The 22,043-nt window shown below is 42.0% G+C and overlaps 1 protein-coding gene across 2 annotated transcripts in view; it reads right to left on the reverse strand.

The window, feature by feature from the left end:
• The window catches only part of LOC131461084 (guanine nucleotide-binding protein G(i) subunit alpha-2), a 47,393-nt gene that overhangs the window by 24,318 nt on the left and 1,032 nt on the right, over positions 1-22,043 (reverse strand). The window lies entirely within an intron of this gene.

Consider the following 22,043-nt stretch of genomic DNA (forward strand, 5'->3'; position numbering starts at 1 on the left):
TATGCATCAGCAAAGCCCAAGAACCAAGGCTGAACCTTCATTTATAATCATAATGTTGTGTATACTCACATAATAAATAAGATTCTGTGGTAAACTTGGAATGATATTTTAATTAAATGAAATAAATTCTATCTGAAAATGTTCCAATAGGAGGAAAATTCATGAATAATGAAGAAGCCACTACAGGGTCTTCCTCACATTCCTGCAGCTCTATCACATGATGCTATTAGGTAGATGATGTCAGTTCAGTTATGAAGCACCCTCACTGTGAGCTTCTCTGCTCGCTTTTATTACACTCTTCAAAGATTCATTTCGTTTTTTGAAAAGCGCGAGCTTAGATGATGAAAATCTAAAACGCAGGTTCTGAAAAAGTGTAAAATTATGAAGAGCTATGTGAGAAAAATGTGAAGTATGTGTGTGATCAGTAATCAGATGTGTGTGAGGAGGTTGTAAAGAGGGGAAAAAAAGAGCCCAAATAGGCCTCTATTCAGCACAGGAAACAGACAGGAAGTTTATTTCTTCTCTGTGTCACCATAGCGACCTCGGCTCGCAAGATGAACAAGGGCACAGGAAATGAGAGGGGGGGGGGGGCAAATGGGAGGTTTCTCAACATTTTCCTCGGCGCACACAGGCTGAAACTTGCTTTGCCGACACCTTTCACTCATGAAAGGCTTCATTTTCAAGTCGTTAAATAGTAACTGTGGTCTTGCAGCTTTCAACTTTCACACAGATAAGAATTTAAATACAGCGCTGCCAGTAAAGTGGGAGGCGGCATCGACAAAACTCTACATGTGCAGAAAAAAACTGAGATTTACAAAGAATCTCACAAGCCACGCGGTCATGTGTCCGGTTTCCCTTGGTGTGGAGACGCCATGTGATTGACGACGGGTCAAACGAGGACCCAGGTTGTTCTTATTAATCTGTAGAAAGAATCTGTACGAAGACGGAATAAAGAGCTCGATGGAGCAGTCTGAGCAAAACGGCTTTGTTTTAATAATAAACATGCTATCATAAAGTCACTCACGCACGTGGATATTAGTTCAATTCAGTGCAAGTAAGCAAAGAAGGCATCATATGGGGTGTGGTTTACAGCACCATCTCTGCTCTGCAGACTGACTCAAGTTGTTCATGCCCCTGCAATCCTACTTCAAACTGTGTTAGGTGATAAACAGTCGCACTTTATTTCCACCCGTTCCCCTTTGACAAAGTGTTTGTGACTATCTCGGTTTAAAATGTGGAACAGAGACTTCACTCACACTGTGCACCAAGTACCAAGTGCTATTTCTTTAAAAATAAAAGTGTATTACATACGTATTTAAAGTTCATGTGACATTCTGTTTATTTCCTTTTTCACTGTCAAACGTGTGCAGATGTGTTGAGGTCGTACTGTAGGGCATGCAAAAAAAAAACTGTGAACAACGCTCAACATTTAGACCTTTTCACACTCGCTGGTGAGTGGAAAAAGTTGTGAAATAGTGTGAACTGTGAAATGCATTTAGGAGAGCGTGTGTGAATAACACGTATAACAAAACATCCAGAAGAAAAAAATGGATTGGCCTTCTCTAAACGATGTTTGTTTTAGCAATTCAGTTTGTATCAGATTGCCTAAAGAAAAAAAAAAGTTTATAAGGCACATTCTTATAGTCTCTGTATATACTGTACATTTAAACACAGTAATGGAAAAAGCAGCCAAAGGTTATTCAAAATGCAAGTATGAATTTCTGCCATCAGCAGACTGAGAGAATGCAGCAGAAACAATCAAAACATATAATTAGCTCATGCCCCTTAATTCCTTTGCGGCTTTCTTTAAAAATGTTTAACTTGCTGCTCCTTGAGAAAACAATTTGAAAATCACTTGAGCTAAAGATAACTCTTTCCAAAATATGTCTCACTTTGTTAAATTTAACTTGTGTCCCAATCTGTTGCATGAAGCAGAACTTTCATGAACGACAAACTCAACTCCAGCCACAGTTTTGTGTACGTGTGTCAACAGTCATAACTTTTCATTACATTATGTCTATTTCTAGACGTCGTACACTATCTCTTCATCATCTAATGAATTTCCTTCTGTTCTATAAATGCAGTCACCGACGTTATCAACAGTTCACTTAAGGTGAATGCAGGTAATGACTACATATGAGAGATGCATGTTTCTTCCACATGAGTAATATGCATCGTCTGCCATCTGGTATTTATCTTATGCTGGTCCTTTGTAGCATGAGCAAGAGATTTATGGTGTCAACAGTGCACCACAGTGTTCTCCAACCAGGGCTGCCAATGAGTGGTGAAAGAGAGAGAGAGAAGAGAGACACAGAGAGAGAGAGAGAGAGAGAGAGAGAGAGAGAGAGAACTGAGAGAGAGAAGAGCAAGAAAGGCCTCAGTGAATCAAAGTGCTGTGCACAGACCTTCAATAATGCAACAATGCAAAACACTACAGAAAACCTAATGTAACTGTGAGACATGTCCAAACCTTGAACTCGTGATGAAACTCTGGGCAGATAAGGAAGCTGCCAAAGTTGAGGTAATCAATGGGAATCATTTAAAACAATAGAAAAGGTCATAAAACATCATGAGACCACTTGAGATTTTCTCTAGAGGACAACACTCTCTTCCATTGTTGTTTGGCTTTGCCGCACTGCAGGTGCAGGGTAATGGCGACAAAGCTCCAAGCTCAAAGCTCCAAGCTCAAAGCTCTCTAAATTTGGTTTGACAGTTGTCACTCATGCCTACGGAGCGGCAACTCACAATGAATTTCATAATTGATTAATCGAGTAACCGTTGGGAAATCGTTGGGAAAATGTTGATCAGTGTTTTCCAAACCTGGAAATGATGATTTGATGATCTCTAGTGTTTTGTTTTGTCCACAAACCAAAATGATTTCTTTCATATATGGAGCAAAGAAACTAGAGCTGCAACTCAGACCAGAGGATGATGTTCTCGAATGTAAAGGATTCAGTTTTTAATGATTTCTTTGTCATATGGAGCATATGAAACAACCTGAAATCTTGTTTTAATCATTAAAAAAACTGATTAATCAATTATCAAAATATATATATATATATATATATATATATACACACACACAGATATATATATATAAACATTCAAACCGTTTAATCGATTTAGTATTTGATTAATAATCAATTCTTTGTTGCAGCCCTACTCATGTCCCATGTCCAAATATCAGATATATATCTGATCTAGGACGAGGCTTAAAAATCAGAATTAATGACTTCAGTGATCACACAGAGTCACACCAGTGAAAAAACGTCATCCCATTAATTTGAACGTCACCTATATCACGTCTAAAAACAGAATGATGGTTGCCATGGGTGCAGGCTGCTCTTTGAAGAGTAAGACTCAGTTTTAGGGTTCAGACTTTAGGTTCAGACTTTAGGTTCAGTTTGGGTAAGATTAAAGATTAAAGTTAAGCATTTGTGATGTGATGGTTGAGGCGAATGTAAGGGGAGAGAGAATCCACTGTGTCAACAAGTTGTCCCCGCTGGGATGGTAAAATAAACATGTGTTGTGTGTGTGACTGAGCGAGTACTCGACAAGAATACGGAGCACGACCACCCTCACAGAGAACTCTTTGTACACGCATGTTGCCCCTGAACCAGCAAGTCCACCAAAGCCCTGTTGCAGCTTTTGTTTGTGCTACTTCCTTTCAGGCTCGTCTCTCTGCAGCTGACCACAGAGAGAGAGACACGGCCCTGGACTCTGAAAGAGGGGAGTGTAAAAGACACAGTGAGACAGAGACACTGAGAGACAGACAAAGTGAATCTGGTCCAGAATGAGGTCGGGGTAAATTGACATATTACCAGATAAGATGGCACAGGCAAACAATTACCCCGCTTATGATCAAAACAGTGATATTAAAAACTAACAGTTGACCTTTTAGTTACTGTGCAGGTGTTTAGCCAGTGTGGTCGACCACAAACTACAGTTTCAGTGTTTTGATAATGGATTCATCGTTTTAGAGGTTTTTCTTGACAATGAATACAAGCTTTCTGATTGTTCAGCTTCTTAAATGTGAATATTCTGTGGTTACTTTCTCCATTTGACTGAAAAAAAAATCATTAAAACTGAAAAGACATTTGAGAACATCATGATTTCCATTTTTCAACATTTTCCTACATTTTGTGGACAAAGGAATACTCGATCAATCGAGAAAATAATCGACAGATGACTCTATTCTAAAAACAGCTTTGTGAGGCCAAGGACGCTCATAAAGAAGCTTTATGAGCTTTTTTTGTCCAATCATTGTCTAACACTCACTCACTATTTAAAAAGCAATAAGAAGCAAAATGATTCCTTGACTTTTACATTATCGTATGTGACTGACGCTACAGTGACAGCATCAAACATCCACATATGCTAATATAAGTAAGGAAAGCTCGATGTTTCCCTAACATCATGTGACTGGCATAAGATTGACCCAGCCATAAATGGTCAGTTGTGCATGTTTACAATCCTTACTGAACACAGGCATACACAGACCTCTGTGTCATTAGTATTTGAGGTTTGCATTTTGGGGAAAATAAAACCATGATTCAAAGCCAAAACTATGGAGATTACAGAAATAATATGTTAAACCACAGTGGCAAAGAGGCACACAGTCACACACAGTCACACACAGTCACACACAGTCACACACAGTCACACACAGTCACACACAGTCACACAGTCACACACAGTCACACACAGTCACACACAGTCACACACAGTCACCTCGGTTGGATGTTGTGCCAAAACAGATCTGCTCGCTTTCAAAACACACTCTGCACACTCCAGAGATAATCACCATAGTAACAGGAGAGCTGAAACCCCTTACCACACGCTAACAACTTACAGTTCACTAAAAGTGACGTGACTGTCATTAAATGTGACCATGAAGAAGCAGATGAATTCATTAACACGTTAGATTGTAGATACCACCGCTCCCTTTCCTTGACAACGCAGCCTGCCGACGAGGCTTCGTCCAGGAGATGACAAAAAAGAAAAGGCAGAGATAAGGTGTCTTCAATGAGAACATACAGCTGTGATCTTTGTTTTTCACCCTTATTTACTCAGGGGCTTCTGCCTCAACATGGTGCCGACTGCCCACCACACAGCACTGATGGAAGGCTCAGGAATGAATAACCTCCACGGTGACCTGGCGGTTAAAGGTAAATGATTTTTCTGTCACTTCCTGTCCACATCCATTTAAAACCTGTCGTCACACCCGCTGTCCTTCAACCTTAAGGACGACAAAAATACTGATGGCTCAGAGCTTTTGAGGAAGTTGAGCAGAAATGCAGAAGTTGACAAAGTAAAGAGGCACAAAGACACACACAGCTCCGGGCTTTCACGTCTCCACACTGCACCAAAATAAATCGCTAATTATCAATGACTAAATGAATTGTCAATACTTTGATGATCTATTGATAGGTTTGAGGGTTAACACAATCATTGTCATGTGAGAAATTAAGCGTAGAGATGATATTACAGTCTCCGCTCTACAACTTCATGAGTTTATTGGCTCTGCACATGGTAAACAATGAAGATAGATCCAGGCTGAGCCGTGGACCTTGTCACACTGTGTGGACGAGTTTCCCTTGGGAAAAACACAGGAAAACGCAATCATGACAACCTCAGTTTAAAATGTGTTTAATAAATACACTAATCTGATGTTATTATGTTATTGTTAAGTTTCTTGTTAACATAACTCAGAGTTTCCAGGGAACGATGGGAATCACAACACAGGGAAAAGAAACATGATGAAAATGAGAAATAAACCAAAGCCAAATATGAACAGGAGCGAGTCAATGTTGTTTGGAAATGATGATATTCCAAAATTATAGTTTGAATGATTTCTTTGTTAAATGGAGCAAAGAAACCAGACAATATTCACATTTAAGAAGCTGAAAATCACAGAAACTGGTTGAAATTCTTTTAGAAAAGACTCAAAGCGAATAATCGGTTATCAAAATAGTTGACAATTATTACAAACATTTAACTACACTGTATTCTTGCTTACAACTGTTTACATAAGTATGTATGTATATGAAAAACAGCTGAATCATCCATCTTCTCTGTTCCTTTTCTTCTCTGTTCATGTAAAAGATGATGATGATCAAACAGGTCAGGTCCCTTTCCTTCCTCTTACTGCATCACTGATATGAGAATCCATTTCTCTCGTTTAACCCTCGGAACCTTCTGCAGCCACAGAAACTGGAGCCCATGTGTTTCTAGGTTTAAAGACCATTGACCCTTTGTATGGAAAAAAAAGTTATAATTGCATGAAGCTTTTTGCACACAGCAGCCATTTGTGGACTCCTGAATTAAATCGTCTAATCGCAAACAAAGTATGACGGAAGAGATTGTTTATTTTGGATTTTTGGCAGCAGCAGCAGCAGCAGCAGCAGCAGCAGCAGCAGCATCAGCAGCAGGAGCAGCAGCAGCAGCAGCAGTTCAGAGCAACAACTCATAGTGCTTCTGTGGCCTGAACCTACTCACATCCTGCCTGACAGGAAACACGCAGAGCAGTCCCTGCCCTGCCCTTCCTGTTCCCTGCCCATATAATCATGCATGCACACACACACACACACACACACACACACACACACACACACCCTCTCTGTCACCATTTCACCCATGTAGCTCAAACACATCAAGTGAAGACCACACTGCACTGGATCATTTTAATCTGCAAAATGAGTTTTAAATCTATATTTAGGGAAAAGACGACCGAACAGGGACTGGTCTGCCCGACTGCAAACCCAAATTACCTCGTCTTTGCTCCTGAACTGCAGCACGAGACTGGGCCAAAGAAAACACAGCAGAGGTTGGAAAACATCAGGATGAAAACATGTGCCCAGACTGAGCTGGACTGTAACTGTGTGAAGTGACAATATTAACCAAGCAGAAGATGGGAAAAGCTCCTTTTCCCCTGGAGTCCCCTGGAGGGAAAAAGAGGAGAGGCCATTCCCCTTGGCTGATGCAGCACAGAATCCTCCATTGTCTTGATGCCTCATTTCCTCACAGTCTTTAATCAAACTGGAGTCAAACAGGCAGGCCATTTTTCACGCCTGACGAATGCAGCTCTACGAAAGCAGAGCTAAACGAAAGTACAGCATGCAGAAGTAGTACGGAGACATGTCTGTTTGTGGCTGCATTCAAAGCAGCACGCCTCAATGTGTGCAGTGTTTCAAGAAAGAAAGAAAAACAGGATATCAACCTGCCACAACTGACAGCCTCTGTGGGCACGTTTGAGTCAATGCACTGTCTACAGTCGTTGGCTCACAGCAGGAGGAGAGTGATCGATAAGAAGATACGCGGGAAGACTCTGAATCTGAATCTGAATCTGAATCTATGCAAAGCCAAAATTATAATTATTATGAACACTACTTTACTGTTGATTTACTGTTAAAAAGGCTTCACCAAAGTCAGTCCAATAAAAAACAAACCAGAGGACGGTTCACGAAAGCAGCCGATAGTAATAAATGACGGATTCTGCAAGCACTGCAATCGTCTTAAAAGAGGGAGAGAGGGAGAGAGAGAGAGAGAGAGAGAGAGAGAGAGAGAGAGAGAGAGGGAGAGAGAGAGAGAGAGAGAGAGAGAGAGAGAGAGAGAGAGAGAGAGAGAGAGAGAGAGAGAGAGGGAGAGAGAGAGAGAGAGACTTCTGGCCGTCTACTCTCTACATGTTAACTAGAGCAGCTTAGTCAGTGGCTGACAGCAGAGCAATCAACACTCCAACACTTGGTTATCACCTCAGCTCTCGGCTCAACCACCTTCCCTGACCACACGATCCCATCCATCACTTTTTTCATGGCGGGTTTAAAGATTCACTTCACGTCGGTTTAGCATCGTTTTTCAGCAGTAATAAACAGCACGCACGCACACACACACATGCACGCACGCACACACACACACAGGATCAAAGTAACAGCCAAGTATGCAGTTAATGTAAATGTAATTGTTTGTGCATGTCTCTATTTGAAGACTTCAGTCAGGTTTGTGCAATAATATCAGTTGATTGTTGTGTAACAGCAGCAGCAGCCATGCCCCACCCTCTCTGTTCTCCTACTCAGTATTCCCCGGCTAAAAAGAGCCTCAGTGTGGGAGCGCACCAAACTGAGGCCCCACAGACAACCACATAATTACAAATCACAATAAAGCCCTCAGTGCTGTGTCCCTGCCAGAGGCTCAGCTGCACTCTGGTCTGCTTACGGTCTGACGGTCCCCCCCCACCTCCCTTCCTTTAGCATTTCTTTAGTCTGCTCACCCATGCCCTGTTTCTCTCCATCACTGCTGTAAATCTTAGTTTTTTTGTCCTCACGTCTCTTTTCTGAGCAGATCTGCGTTGTCCCATCACTCTCACTTTCTCTGGACTGTCTTGTCTGACCTTAGCTCATCATCGGATGGTACTGAGACCCAACATTAGATGAACCACTTAGTAATGTTTTACTTTTACTTTTAGGGAGGCCTGCTGCATGAGGAGGCAGAGACTGAATTTGAATTCCTACAACCTTTAGGAGTTCTGCCATTTTGCACATCACCAAACTACAGGAATCTATGAACATTCATTAGATTTGGGTGCATTTAAGTGACACTTTGGCACAAACCTGATGGAGTTAACACAGCCAAACGTTGAAGACGACACAGTAATGGCGTGTTTCCACGAGCTCGACTCGCCACGGTATGGTACGGTTATTTTGCATTTCCACTAGCGATAGTACCTGGTACTCTTTTTAGTACCTGCTCTAGTGACGTTCTAAGCGAGCTGAGACTGCGTGACGTCGCCAGACTGCCGGCCACTGATTGGTCAGAGTCCCGTTACAGGAAGAGACGTCCGACACAAGAAGCCGAACTGTAGATCAGTTAAAAACTTAACAATCCTAAAAACGTGGGTTAATCTCCAACAATTACCAGTAGGACTGGAGTCTGCGCTCAGGTCATGGAGGAAGTAATGAACGAATATTTTTAATGAACTGATTCTAATGATTCAGTGACAAAAACAACCACTTTACAAGTCACTAGTCACTCGTCTGTGTGTGTCGTGGGTAAAACTAAGGTCACTATTTTGTTCACATTGGACCTTTAAGTTGGTGTTGGAAATAATAGTGTTGTTTGTGGTCTATGTGGTTATTTATATGGTTCAATACCAGGCTGCATTTTAGTTTTGCACCAACATTACTGTCTGTCCACTGACTTCTAAACATGTGGAGAAGAAAAACAAGAAAACAGCAGCTCATTATGTTAAGTACAGCTCTATTGCTGCTCTTTAATGAAGAGTCTGAACATCTGCAGCAATCGTTTTTAAACGGCTTTAACTTCAACAAAGTCTCACAGAGATACGCTCACACCAGAAATACACAGTACAAACATTGTACTTGTAAATGCATTATGATATCAGTGAAGTAACACAAGTGTACTTTGTGATAAAAACAAAAAGAGCTTTTATTAGAAAGTGATTGTTGCCAGAGCAATGCAGCTGTAACACAAGTCTATTGAAGGGCAAAAGCTCCAGCTTTGAGGCAAAGAAGCCAATCATTAAGCCACATTTAAGTGAAAAGGGCAAACTGTATCTGCCCGGTGAGTGAAAGGGGAGTTAAGGTTCAACTAGTCCTTCAGGGTATCAGTGATAATCAGACATTAGAGTCCATTTTACAAAAACATGCAGGCTCAGAAATGTGGCATTTAGAATAATTAATGTTATTAAAGTGAAAGTGACATAATTGATAATCCACAGACACGTCGATAATAGACAAACTACAGTGTAAAAAGACTATATCACCAACAGTCTTACATGTTTGTCTCGAGGTTCATTTCATTTGGTTGTTGATTTGACAAAACGCGATAGCATCTCCACGAGTCCCCAGAGCCACGGTTTTAGAAGCTGATGCTATCTGTGACTTAGATGCTAAGTCGTAGATGGTGTCTGTGACTTAGATGCTAAGTCTTAGATGGTGTCTGTGACTTAGATGCTAAGTCTTAGATGGTGTCTGTGACTTAGATGCTAAGTCGTAGATGGTGTCTGTGACTTAGATGCTAAGTCTTAGATGGTGTCTGTGACTTAGATGCTAAGTCGTAGATGGTGTCTGTGACTTAGATGCTAAGTCTTAGATGGTGTCTGTGACTTAGATGCTAAGTCTTAGATGGTGTCTGTGACTTAGATGCTAAGTCTTAGATGGTGTCTGTGACTTAGATGCTAAGTCGTAGATGGTGTCTGTGACTTAGATGCTAAGTCTTAGATGGTGTCTGTGACTTAGATGCTAAGTCGTAGATGGTGTCTGTGACTTAGATGCTAAGTCTTAGATGGTGTCTGTGACTTAGATGCTAAGTCGTAGATGGTGTCTGTGACTTAGATGCTAAGTCTTAGATGGTGTCTGTGACTTAGATGCTAAGTCTTAGATGGTGTCTGTGACTTAGATGCTAAGTCTTAGATGGTGTCTGTGACTTAGATGCTAAGTCTTAGATGGTGTCTGTGACTTAGATGCTAAGTCTTAGATGGTGTCTGTGACTTAGAGCACTAATACCAAACATGAAAAATCTTTTCATTTATGTGTCACGTCTTAAAGCTTAATGTTACAAGAGAAGCATAAAAACCTCTCAAATGGGAAATGTTGTGAAAATGTCATGAAAGAATAATAAGCCCCCATCTTAGCCAATTAGTTACACAGTGTGAGTGTGAGTAACTGTACTTTGCTAATTTCCTCCTCGGGCAAAGAAAGAAGGAAAACCAAGAAACCATCACGACAGCTTCTTTAAATGTCACCTCTACCAAAGTGAAATAACCGCCGCTATCTCCAGACACCGTGTCCCCTATAATGATCCAGTCATTCTACAACGACAGATCTTGCCTCATGAGTTCAAAGGTTGAAAATGAAAGGACAGAAGTCATAAAAAGGGTTGGTTGGTTTGTGTAGTGTTGTGATTAGTATTAACCGGCGCTTCAGGCCACAGCGAGTTTGGAAGCTACGGCAAATAAATAGCCAGTGGTTGTTTATTTGTGTTTAAGAACGGCCAAATGTGGAATAATTAAAAACAATTTATAGTGCTAATTTTCCTCTTCTTCTGTCTTCTCTGTTGAATATGGTGAGTGCACACTCATTAATATTGCCCTGGCAGTTATTGTGTTGTTTCTTTTTACTTTTGTCAGAGTTTAATTACTATAATTACACAGACACCAGCATCACTTTAAACCACAAAGCACTCCCATACTTGTGGGCAGGAATTCTGCACAATGTGGATAAAACCCAAAATATGCTCTACTTATTAGTTTCCCTAACCTCCAGCTCACCAAACATTTGTCAAATGTGGTATGGAAGGCACACGGCTCCTCCAGCTGTTGGCTCGGTTGCTGCAATTTGAGTTATTTAAGTGGAAAGTGCAAAAGCAGTCAAATATTCAGAGGTCAAATAATAAATAATAAAATCAATGGAAATGATGAGAACTACGTTTTTACTTATAAACATCTGCTCAAAGTAAATAATGTAAATATTACAATTCTTGATGTCCTATGAAAAGCAAGCTGGCACATCAGAGTGGTTACCATTGGCGTTGGTGTTTAACACGGTGTTTAACATTATTGGTAAGATCAATCCATGGAAAAGTAACCAATAACTTAATTCTCCTGGGAGTTTCCCACAGTTTATGGGGGGCTGTTTGGTTTCCAGCTGAAAAATGATCAGTAGATATATAAAAAAACAAAACATGGAAAGATTATTTTCACTAGCGAGGACTAAAGGGGGCGTTTCCTTCCACTAAAACGTTAATATTCGATGTACAAACGCTCAAATGTGACTAATTATTAGCGGAGTTGAGTAAGTTGCTTTAAAAATGTAACACCTTATGTTACACTAGTTGGTAACTACACTAGTTACCACTAGTTTTTTCAACCATTTAAGCTCGACAGGCGGATGTGACACGACGTGAATTTACAGTAACGCATTACATTAGAGCTGAAACAATTAATCCATTACTAAATTAATCGTCAAATATTTTAATAATCTAATAATCAAGATTAAAACAAGATTTCTGATTGTTTTAGCTTCTTAAATGTTAATATTTGCTCCATGAAACAAAGAAATCATTAAAACAAGACGTTCGAGAACATCATCATTTCCAGATTAATCGATGACGAAAATAATCGTTAAACTCTAGATGGGACAAGACGTGAATTTACAGTAACGCAATACATGTCGTTGTAAAAGTAATAATATTACAAAAGAATATAATATGTTACTTCAATACCACAAAAAAAGTTCTACATAGTAGTGAAACATATTACTTTTGTAAGACACTGGTTATTACTAAGATGACGCATAGTGTGGTCCAGTGTCAGTGTCACGCATGGTGTGGTGTCCTGCACTGTCCTGCACGTCCTTGATTCAGTTCTACAGAAGACTTTTAACTTGAAACAACGAATACAGGAAGTAGATTTTAAAAAAAAAAACATATCCTGCTGCAGTCGCAGCCTGAGGTGAAAACTAACATTGGTTTAACTCGCCGATATCATGTCCCACAGATACACCGCAGATGCACTCTCACACACACACACACACACACATTCACATACACATTCACCTCACAGGTGCTCAAAAAAAAGGTAAAAGTGGTGGTCTGACACTTGGATATGAAGAAAAAACAGCAACACATGCACAGCAGCAGGAGTGGAAATGAAAGCAGGTTTACCAGCAGCTCTGATAATAAATACCATCTCTGAGCCAAGTGACAGGCAGCTGCTGAGTCGGCGTTTTCTCCCTTTTCTGTAGAACATGAATACTCGGGTGATTAAAGTGCTTGCATCTAAATGTCTTCTTAAAGGTTGTGCCATCTAACTCGCTGCAGGCAAAGAAAACAGACACTGCATATCCTGTGCATGTGTGTGTGTGCTTGTGCGTGTGTGTGTGTGTGTGTGTGTGTGTGTGTGTGTGTGTGTGTGTGTGTGTGTGTGTGTGTGTGTGTGTGTGTGCGTTCCAGTTCCAGTCGAAGTCAATCCATGAAATGTATATTTAATTTACAGCAAAACAGAATAATTCAACTCAATACAGAGAACAAACAACAAGTGAATTATTAATGAGGGCATCTTCTTACTCTGTATATCAGGTTAATGTATTTCAACTATTCTGGGTGATATCGGCATTTTATAGCACATGTAAATTCAACAGCTTATTTTGAGTTTGGCGTCCTGCAGAATATTTACATATATATACATACTTTCACATGAACAACTAACAAATCACATATTCATCACAGCTATGAAAACTAATTTGAGGTGATATACTGTTTGTAAGTGGCTAATTGTTCCATTGTTTTCTGATCACTGCACACTTTAATACACTCGTATGCCCTCTGATGCCTCGTGGGAACATTTCTGAACTGATTTGAACAAACAAGTATTCAAACTGAATACTTCCATATGTCATACTTTACACCACACTAAACACACACACACACACAGTGAAGTTAGAACTGCCTGCACTGATGTGTGCGACTGCTCACTCACACACACACACACACACACACACACATCGCACCCTGCTGCTTGAAGTTTTTTTTAAATAGGGTTTGGAAAACCAAACGCATCAAAGAACAAACATCTTTTATGGCTCGACAACATTCTTTCCAAAGATTGTGTCTTTGCTTGAGGCGAGTGTTCAGCCAAACACACACAGAGACGATGCGTGACGTCGGAAAGATGAGTGACAACAGTGTTGGGGGGCTAACAGCGGACACACAAACTCAGTGTGTAAATCATACGACATCAAGCCTTTTTTACTACACTGTGAAGTCGGCCACGTTATAGTCGTCATTTTACTTCTTATTTTGAAAAGAAACAGCGAAGCAGAGGAAAGAGGAGGAGTGTGAGGGCGAGACTGCGACTGTTCGACCCGTCTCACGGTGCCTCTGTTGCATGTTCACGTCTGTAATGGTCTGTGGGTGTCTGCAGTCTGAGGATCAGAATTTGACATCACTGACACAGGATGGGTGTGCTGGTTTCCTCAAGCAGCTGAACAAAAGACGCAAAAGCTGCACTTCTCCTCGACATGCTGCCATCTGAAAGAGGAAGTGACAGCTGAAGGAGCCTTTAAACAGGAAATGACATCAATCTCCATCTCTAAAATGAGAAAGGAGAGTATATAACAGTATAACATAAGCCAACAATGGTTATTATCCTCTATGTGTGCCTTTCTTATAACAGGAGTCCTGTTAGAAATCCGGTTTACTTCAAGGCCCAGGGCATGATTTTCATAAGATTATAAAAGACAATAACGTGTTCATTCTGAACAATAATAAACTTTATTTAAGCTTTCAGACAGAGAAGATATTGAGTTGCTTGGGTTTAGATTTGTTCCACTGCCACATAGTGTGTGTGTGGGGGGGGGGGGGGGGGGGGGGGGGAGAGACACAAGCAGACACTGACCTCCTAATTACAGCACAGCTGTCACAACAATGTCACCCTTGGACCCCCTGAGGACAACACATACCCTCACACATTGAGACGTCTAGCGATTCCAACCATCTATCACCTCACCACGGGCCCCTGCCGCTCAAAGTTATGTTAGGCACCTCAGGCTGATGTACTTTCTCCACGGCACGCAACTCAGATCAAAGTCTGAGAGAAATATGAAGGAGCTGAAAGCCAGTAATGACCCAGAAAGAGTGAGAACTCTACGTAAAAGCGTCGCCTGATACAAGATAAATTGAATGAGGTGATGAACAGTTTAGGTAAATGTTTGACAACGTCATCATTTCACCAAAACAGACATTTTGCAAGACTGTAGCTTCCCTTCAGATTAGTCATGGTTCTTCCTTTGTACACCGTGTTATTTCCTCTACCAAGGTTTTTCCTTCCATGCTCCCAATATTTCACTCAGTGCCTCGGGTACAACAAGCCTGTGGGGAACACAGTGTTATGATCTGCAGTCGCTACCGTCAGCCCCACGACCTAAATACACTAAATGACCGGGTGTTTTGGGCGTAATCAAAGACGACAACACCACGGTTCAAATTGTGAAATAATGGTTCAGTGAGCATGAGACATCATGTTCACACACACACACACACACACACACACACACACGCAGTCCAGACCTTAACCCTTTACAATCACTGGGATGTTCAGTGTTGTAATCATGTAAATGATGTCGGCTAAGAGATGGAGAAACTGAGAGGGTCAACCTGTGTCCCTCCTGCTGCTGATTACTTATCATTTCAGATGATATTATCCCACAGTATCACGGTCGTCTTTATGTAGACGATCTTTACTGTCCGTGGCTTTCAGTGACATTTGCCTCTTTGAGTGCACTTACATGTAACATTAACCCACGAGAGCCAAGGAGCGCCGGACCTGCAGTGCATAAAAATTGACAGGATAACACAGCGACGATGGGGGGGGGGGGGGGCAACTGAAGTGAGCTCATTTCCTATAATGGTGAAACAGAAGGAAATGGATTGTGGGAGCAGAGAGGGGATAATGGTTTTACTGTATGTGTATTTAATGACATGGTCAGACAAAGGCAGACAAAGAAAGCACCACTCCCCAAAGGCCATTGAAAACATAAGCAATACAAAGAGGGGGAACTTTGACATTTCGGGTGTTGCTAATTGGGGGTGGGGGGGGGGGGGGGTCATGAACCAGAGGAGTGAATTGTGCTTATATTGTGCAAAAAGGCTGCATCACAGGGGGCATGTATGAGTGCAGTGTTCAGAATAATGTCAGTCATATTTCAAAACCATTTCACTACGAAAAAAGGATCAAATTCTGCACCACTCAGTGGTGGGGGTCAAACATGTGGTTCCCATTAGTTACTACAGCTCACGCTGAACTAAATAAAATATTAACACCTTAACAGATTTGCAGTGTGTTGCACCATTGTCTAACAGTAGAGCTGCGTTAAACCACCCGTCGCTCTTTTTTCATGCTCTCTAATTCACTCACATAAACGTGACAATATTGACCTGTCTGTCATAGTCACACTGGCCACGGGCAGCACTAAAACAACCCCCCCCAACACGACCCACCGGACCCACCCGACCCCCCCGCTGCTCCAGTGAGCCATCAAAATACACCTCATCAGACAAGTAGTTTCTGCTTTAGTTATAAGCCTTCAATTGAAATGCAAGTCTCTGCAGACAGGCAGACAGGCAGGCAGGCAGACAGACAGGCAGACAGACAGACAGGCAGACCTCGGCTAACAGCTAACCTCTCTTGTTTGTTTCTCAGTATACTGAGACTGTCCCTCAGTCAGTGTGCAGACTCAGAACAGTTCCTGTGTCTGTGCAGAGTCTCTGTGCTGCAGTATCTACTTCCCGTCTGAGACACAGAATCTGTGGCAACATAACCTGGGGACGATCCTGAGGGCTGCACTGACAGCAGTTACCACACACACACACACACAAATGACCCTTCCATTCCATAACATTGATCTTTGCCGTTGCAGAGTAATTACACACACGGCTCTTTAAATAGCAGAGATTGTTTTTTCTAATGAAGCCAAGATACGATGGTCTGGTGTGTAGAAGTGGGTGTGAATGGGAGCAGCAGTGAAGCTATCAGTGAAGCTATCAATGAAGCTATCAGTTCTTCCAGCACAGAGAGGATAGTGCTGCCTGGTCCCTGTGGACACGCAGTGAGACACACAGTCTGCAGGATCAGGCTTTATCTTCAGACATCCCACTGTAATTGCAGGATATTCAGACTGTTCACATAGCTGCTGTCCAGTGAGTCACGCGGCTAACTGCGCAGCATGTGGTGCAGACTGTAAACACGGTCAAGTCACCAAAGAAAACATAAGTCAGCAGCAGCAGCGGCAGCGGCAGCAGCAGCAGCAGCAGCAGCAGCGGCAGCAGCAGCAGCAGCGGCGGCAGCAGCAGCAGCAGCAGCATTGGATTAATCTCACGGAAATGGCACCTTTTTGGTGATCGTTGACAGTGTAACGGTTACACAAGTTTGTGATGCTCAGATGTGAGAAGTGTCCTCTGATGTCAGAGCAGACACACAGACACACAGACACACAGACAGACAGACACACAGACAGACATGGAGCTGTTTACTCTCCTGGAACAGGTCAGTGTGACATGGGCTCCCCACAGATGTCCAGGTCTCTATAATCAGCTTTTAGTAATTGCACCTGACACACACCAAGACATGTCTACTCACTTAAATAAGAGGGAGGAGTCTATGCAGGACTGACCACACGGGCTGACCTAATGTAGTCGTCAAACATGTTCTGCTATATACAACTTCTCTCATTCTGCAAAAACACAAAAGATGGATTTAATCATGAGGGGAAACAGAGTGAGGACGGAGTGCTCTGCTTCTCTCACAGTGGCTGTAGCTCAGGTTTCGCACCATCACTCTTAGCCTTAGACTGATGCCTTTCACAGCTGCAGTCAATACAGGTCCTCCCTGTTTAATCAGTGAGAAAGTCAACTTAAACAACAACTTAAGCACTTATCAGATGTTCAGGTGACTGTACGTCCTCTCACTGATGTGTTTCCAACGTTAGCCGACAGTCGCTTTCCTGCACAAGGCTTTAGGAAATAACACACATCAAGAGAGCGAGCGTCCTCAGAGAGCAAAAGAAGAAGAGGAAGAGAAAATGACTGGTTTCATATCAGGCTTTCCCCCCCCCCCCCCCCCCCTCTCTCTCTCTCTCTCTCTCCTGTCTGTGGTTAAAGTAAAAGGTGTTGAAGATCATCTCTACATCCTCTCTCTCTCTCTCTCTCTCTCTCTCCACACACAGATGAAATATTCATATCCTAAAAGAATCTCCATGTCCATAATCCCTGAAGCACTGTGCTGCCATGTAAGCCACGAAGCTTTTTTACTCTTCCAAGATCAGGATCAGCACAGATGATACAAGCATCTATCTGTGGTCACCGTGGCATCAGGATGATTGTCCTGCACACATGCAAGTCAACGTATGTACATTACACAACTGCCTGTCAAGCGTCAGAGCAGATGTATCCACGTGTAATTAGACACATGATTTTAACACTTCTACTTGCCAGTTTTGCTCATACCAGCACGACAGAGCCAACACCATTGTTACCGTGGCGACGGTGCTCACTACAGCTCCCCAGGATGCCTATGGGTAAGTGGCTGCGACCTTTATTGACACACACACACACACACACACACACACACACACACACACAGACAGACCAAAAGTGTTTAGGAGAAGACGGTATACAGAGGATGGATAGCAATTACCATCATGAGATTAATTGATTTGTTTTAATATGACGGCATTACAGTTTATCGAGGAGACCAAGAGCAGCATAGACGCCAGGTGTGATTCATTCTGAAATGTGCTGACTTGGGGAAAAAGGTGAGTGAGCTAAATAGAAATCAACTTTAAAGAGAGCAGCAAATTTGTGTTGGCAATGGGATAGAGATTAAATGTCAGTCAAACACCAGAATCAGCAGGGAGGCCTGTGAATGAGTGCTTCCTGTTAATGAATGCCTGAGCCTCAGCACTATGAAGTCCTCTCTGCTACATTAACTAATGGCTTCCTTCAGGGAGAGAACTAACTCGACGGAGAAAAAGCTGCAGGAAAAGTCCTTAAGGTTGCTCTAAAAAAAGGACACGTCTTTGTTGGACGGACAGGACAGGCTGCTCCATGTTGTCCAAGGAAGAAGCGACAGTCACAGTTTCCTCAGCTGTTCCAACAGATACTATGGTGGCAGATGAGAGTGCTGCAGGGAGCTGTAGCACCTCCATCACACAAATTGCTCCTGAACGCAGGCTCATCATTTCAGCTTTAATTGCAAACTACACTTCAACATTGCACTTTCAATTAAATTGGCGACATCAAAGTAAAACCAAAGCACCGTCATTAACAGTAGCAACATATCCCTCGTCTCCACCTTCACTTCAAAGTGTGATGGAGAACCTATTGGCGCTTTCTCACTATACAGCTCTAAAATGTGACGTGGACAGACAGCCGGTGACATCACTGCAAGAGTAATGAGTGCGACGTGCGACACGGGAACACACAAACTGAACAACGCCAAACTGTAGATCAGTTCAAAGGACTTTTAGCAAAGGAAATGTTTAAAATCTCCACATTTAACAGACGAGTCTTGTGTATTTAGCGAGAGCTACTGTGTCAGAGTCTGTGCTCCGGTCACGCAGGAAGTACTCAACTCATCTTTTTAATTCACTCATTCTAATGATTCAGTTACACCCAAAACAACTGCTCTGCTCGTCAACGGCATGGCAGTTTGGTGACGAGGTACGACAGTAATGGAAAACGACGTGCACGATACCAAACCAAGTAGAGGTGAGCCGAGCCATGCTAGAACTGTACAGTGCAAACATGTGAACATGTGAACACAACATGTGTTTCTCAGGTTCAGAACAGTGTCCAATAAATAAATAAATAAATAAATACACTTTGTTTACATTTAAAAGTCACATGTTGTAGTTTTAAGTCTACTAGCCAATTCACCAATTCATAGTTTCCTTGTACAAAAAATTGTGACCACGTGAACCCGAAGTACACACTGCACAACATGCTCCGGGTGGGACAATAATACTTGAATGGAACATGTGATCAGTACACATATGTACACATATGTGACGACACACACCTGTGTGAAAATGACTCACAACAGCTGCACTTACGATCCAGATAAGAGGAATGTAAATTTCACTTTTACGAGACCAGAAATCGTCTCGCAACACATTCCAGATTTCTATCTGGACGCCGGCTTCACGTGCTGTGGCATGTTTTCCAAATGGCACAAGTGGAGGAAAAAGGCTTTTGGTTGCATGACGCGAGTCTTTATGCATAAAGACAAAGCCACGGTACAGATTCTGGCCCCTCCTATAAATCCTCTCAAACCTCAGACACTGCACCAAATTGTAATTACCGATATGAAACCTGCTGTACGGAGCAGAGTGTGTTATTACTCCTGTAACCAACGAGGAAAACACTGTCTGTGTTCCCGTTTTCTCTCAGGAAAGAAGATCTGAAGTGTCGCTGAATGAATGCTCGATAACTATTATAACAATTATTCTTTCAGACAATCACATTTAATAAAAGAGAGAACAAATCTTCTGTTTATTCTTGCACGTGGTGATAGTGGTGTTTATTTAAAGGCTCCATATGGGATTCTCTCTCTCTGAGATTACACTCCTGACAATTTACTGCTTGGGTGTAAATGAATGTTCCCACACATCATATTTTAGGAGGGAGCGATAACTTTAATGGTTCTGAGAACGTCGTCGGGGAAAAACAAGCCTCGGATTCAACTGCTCAACGAGATCAATATCAGTTTAGACCTGAGCACATGTTCAGCAAGATGTCCTCAATAAAATCACTGTCTGTCCTAACGGAGCGGCTCAATGTCGCGTTTGAAGATCGCACCGATCCTCTTGAGGCAATAACTACTGGAGAGCAAATCAATGTGGGCATGATATGAAACACATCACTAGTTATGGGTCTCACGTTTTAATTCATATGAATTACTGCTTAATACCTCTAAGAATAGCTGCTACTGTATTATCTCCAATCTGCATGACAGCAGGGAGCTCAATTTACAAAGTGCAGTCCTCTATTGCTGTGTGTGTGTGTGTGTGTGTGTGTGTGTGTGTGTGTGTGTGTTTGTGTAGCCAGTGCAGGGAAGAGTCAGGGCTGTTCACCCTCTATCCAAACAGCAGCATATTCATTATCAAATGGACTCTGCCATGTTTGACCCCATCAGGAGGAAACCACCACCAACTATAAGACTGGCAAATTAGACTAAGTCAAATTAAACAGACAAACAAACAACAGACACTCGAAATCTGCCTTAAGTCAGTTATTAAAAATGTTTAGGAACAAGCTGATCTCATATTGGTCAAAATAACTGGATCAGTCCATTGAATTTTAGAAAGAATATCCCAAAATATCAGGTTGCACATTTCTACTTCCTTTTTGAAAAGGTAGTAAATACATCATCTTCACAGCGTATTAAAGGGTCATGTTAAAGCGTGACATGGCAGCAGAGACAGAAAGCAAGGTCATGCCACTGTTCAAACATGTGAAGTGGTCATCACCTCGCTGGGCCGGTGAACACTAACACATGAGTCTGTGGTGTCGTGGGCGCGGCTGCTGCCACCGTTTGTCTCCACAGGAGCTAAAACACCATCATGTTTGAGAGGTGGTACTACTTCATATTCCTGAGGTGATGTGGCGGCATGTTTATCCTTACTTCAACACATCTGCTGAGGTCTGTACCGACGATGAATCAACCTGCTGAAGGTCTGAGTGCTGCAATACTGGAAATGATGTTATTACATGTGCAGACGACGAGGTGACGGCGTGTAGCAGCGGTTTCTGTTTGTGTTGTGATTGTCTACCTCTCTCCTGTGCACCTGTGTCGCGAGGATTTCACTTGGAAAATTCAAAGGAATGACACTCCACTCTTTAGTCACATGTGCAGTGTTTCAGCGCCACAGATAATATTAATGAATAATAACAATGGCAATAAATAGTAAGCAAGCACTGGTGATTGAGAGCTTAGGACTGTGAAGGGCAGCGTTACACCTCTCAGTGTACAGAAATAACTAGTATTACAAGAACATCTATGCAGTATTTGTACCTAATAAACAGATATGGAATGCTGCTGCTTGTTGTAATGAATGGTTATTTGAGTTAATGTTGCATTTCTATCACCTCAAACACACTCTTCTCTCTGATAACAAGGTATTTTTTGCCCACAGAACACTGGAGATTTTCTTCAGACAAGTGGAAATACTAGTATTTGAGCACTTTTATCATCTTTCTCTCCTTATTCTGCTGTTTCCAGGTCCACTTGACCATGAACTACATGTCTAAATGCACTGAGTTGCTGCTTATTTACCGTCTCTCTTTCTCTGCACAGTTTTATACTTCTTTGTGTTGTGTGTCCTGTTTGCTGCTCACGCACTAATGTCGTTATTATTTTGGGTTTAATTGGAAATGTCATTTTTACCAGAAGTCAGAGTCGTGCATTTTCTTGTGGGTGTTGTTAGAAAACCAGGTTTCGTGTTTACAGACGAGGAGACAGGAGGGGGAAAAAG

Source organism: Solea solea, chromosome 6 (genome assembly GCF_958295425.1).
Source record: "Solea solea chromosome 6, fSolSol10.1, whole genome shotgun sequence".
NCBI lineage: Eukaryota > Metazoa > Chordata > Actinopteri > Pleuronectiformes > Soleidae > Solea > Solea solea.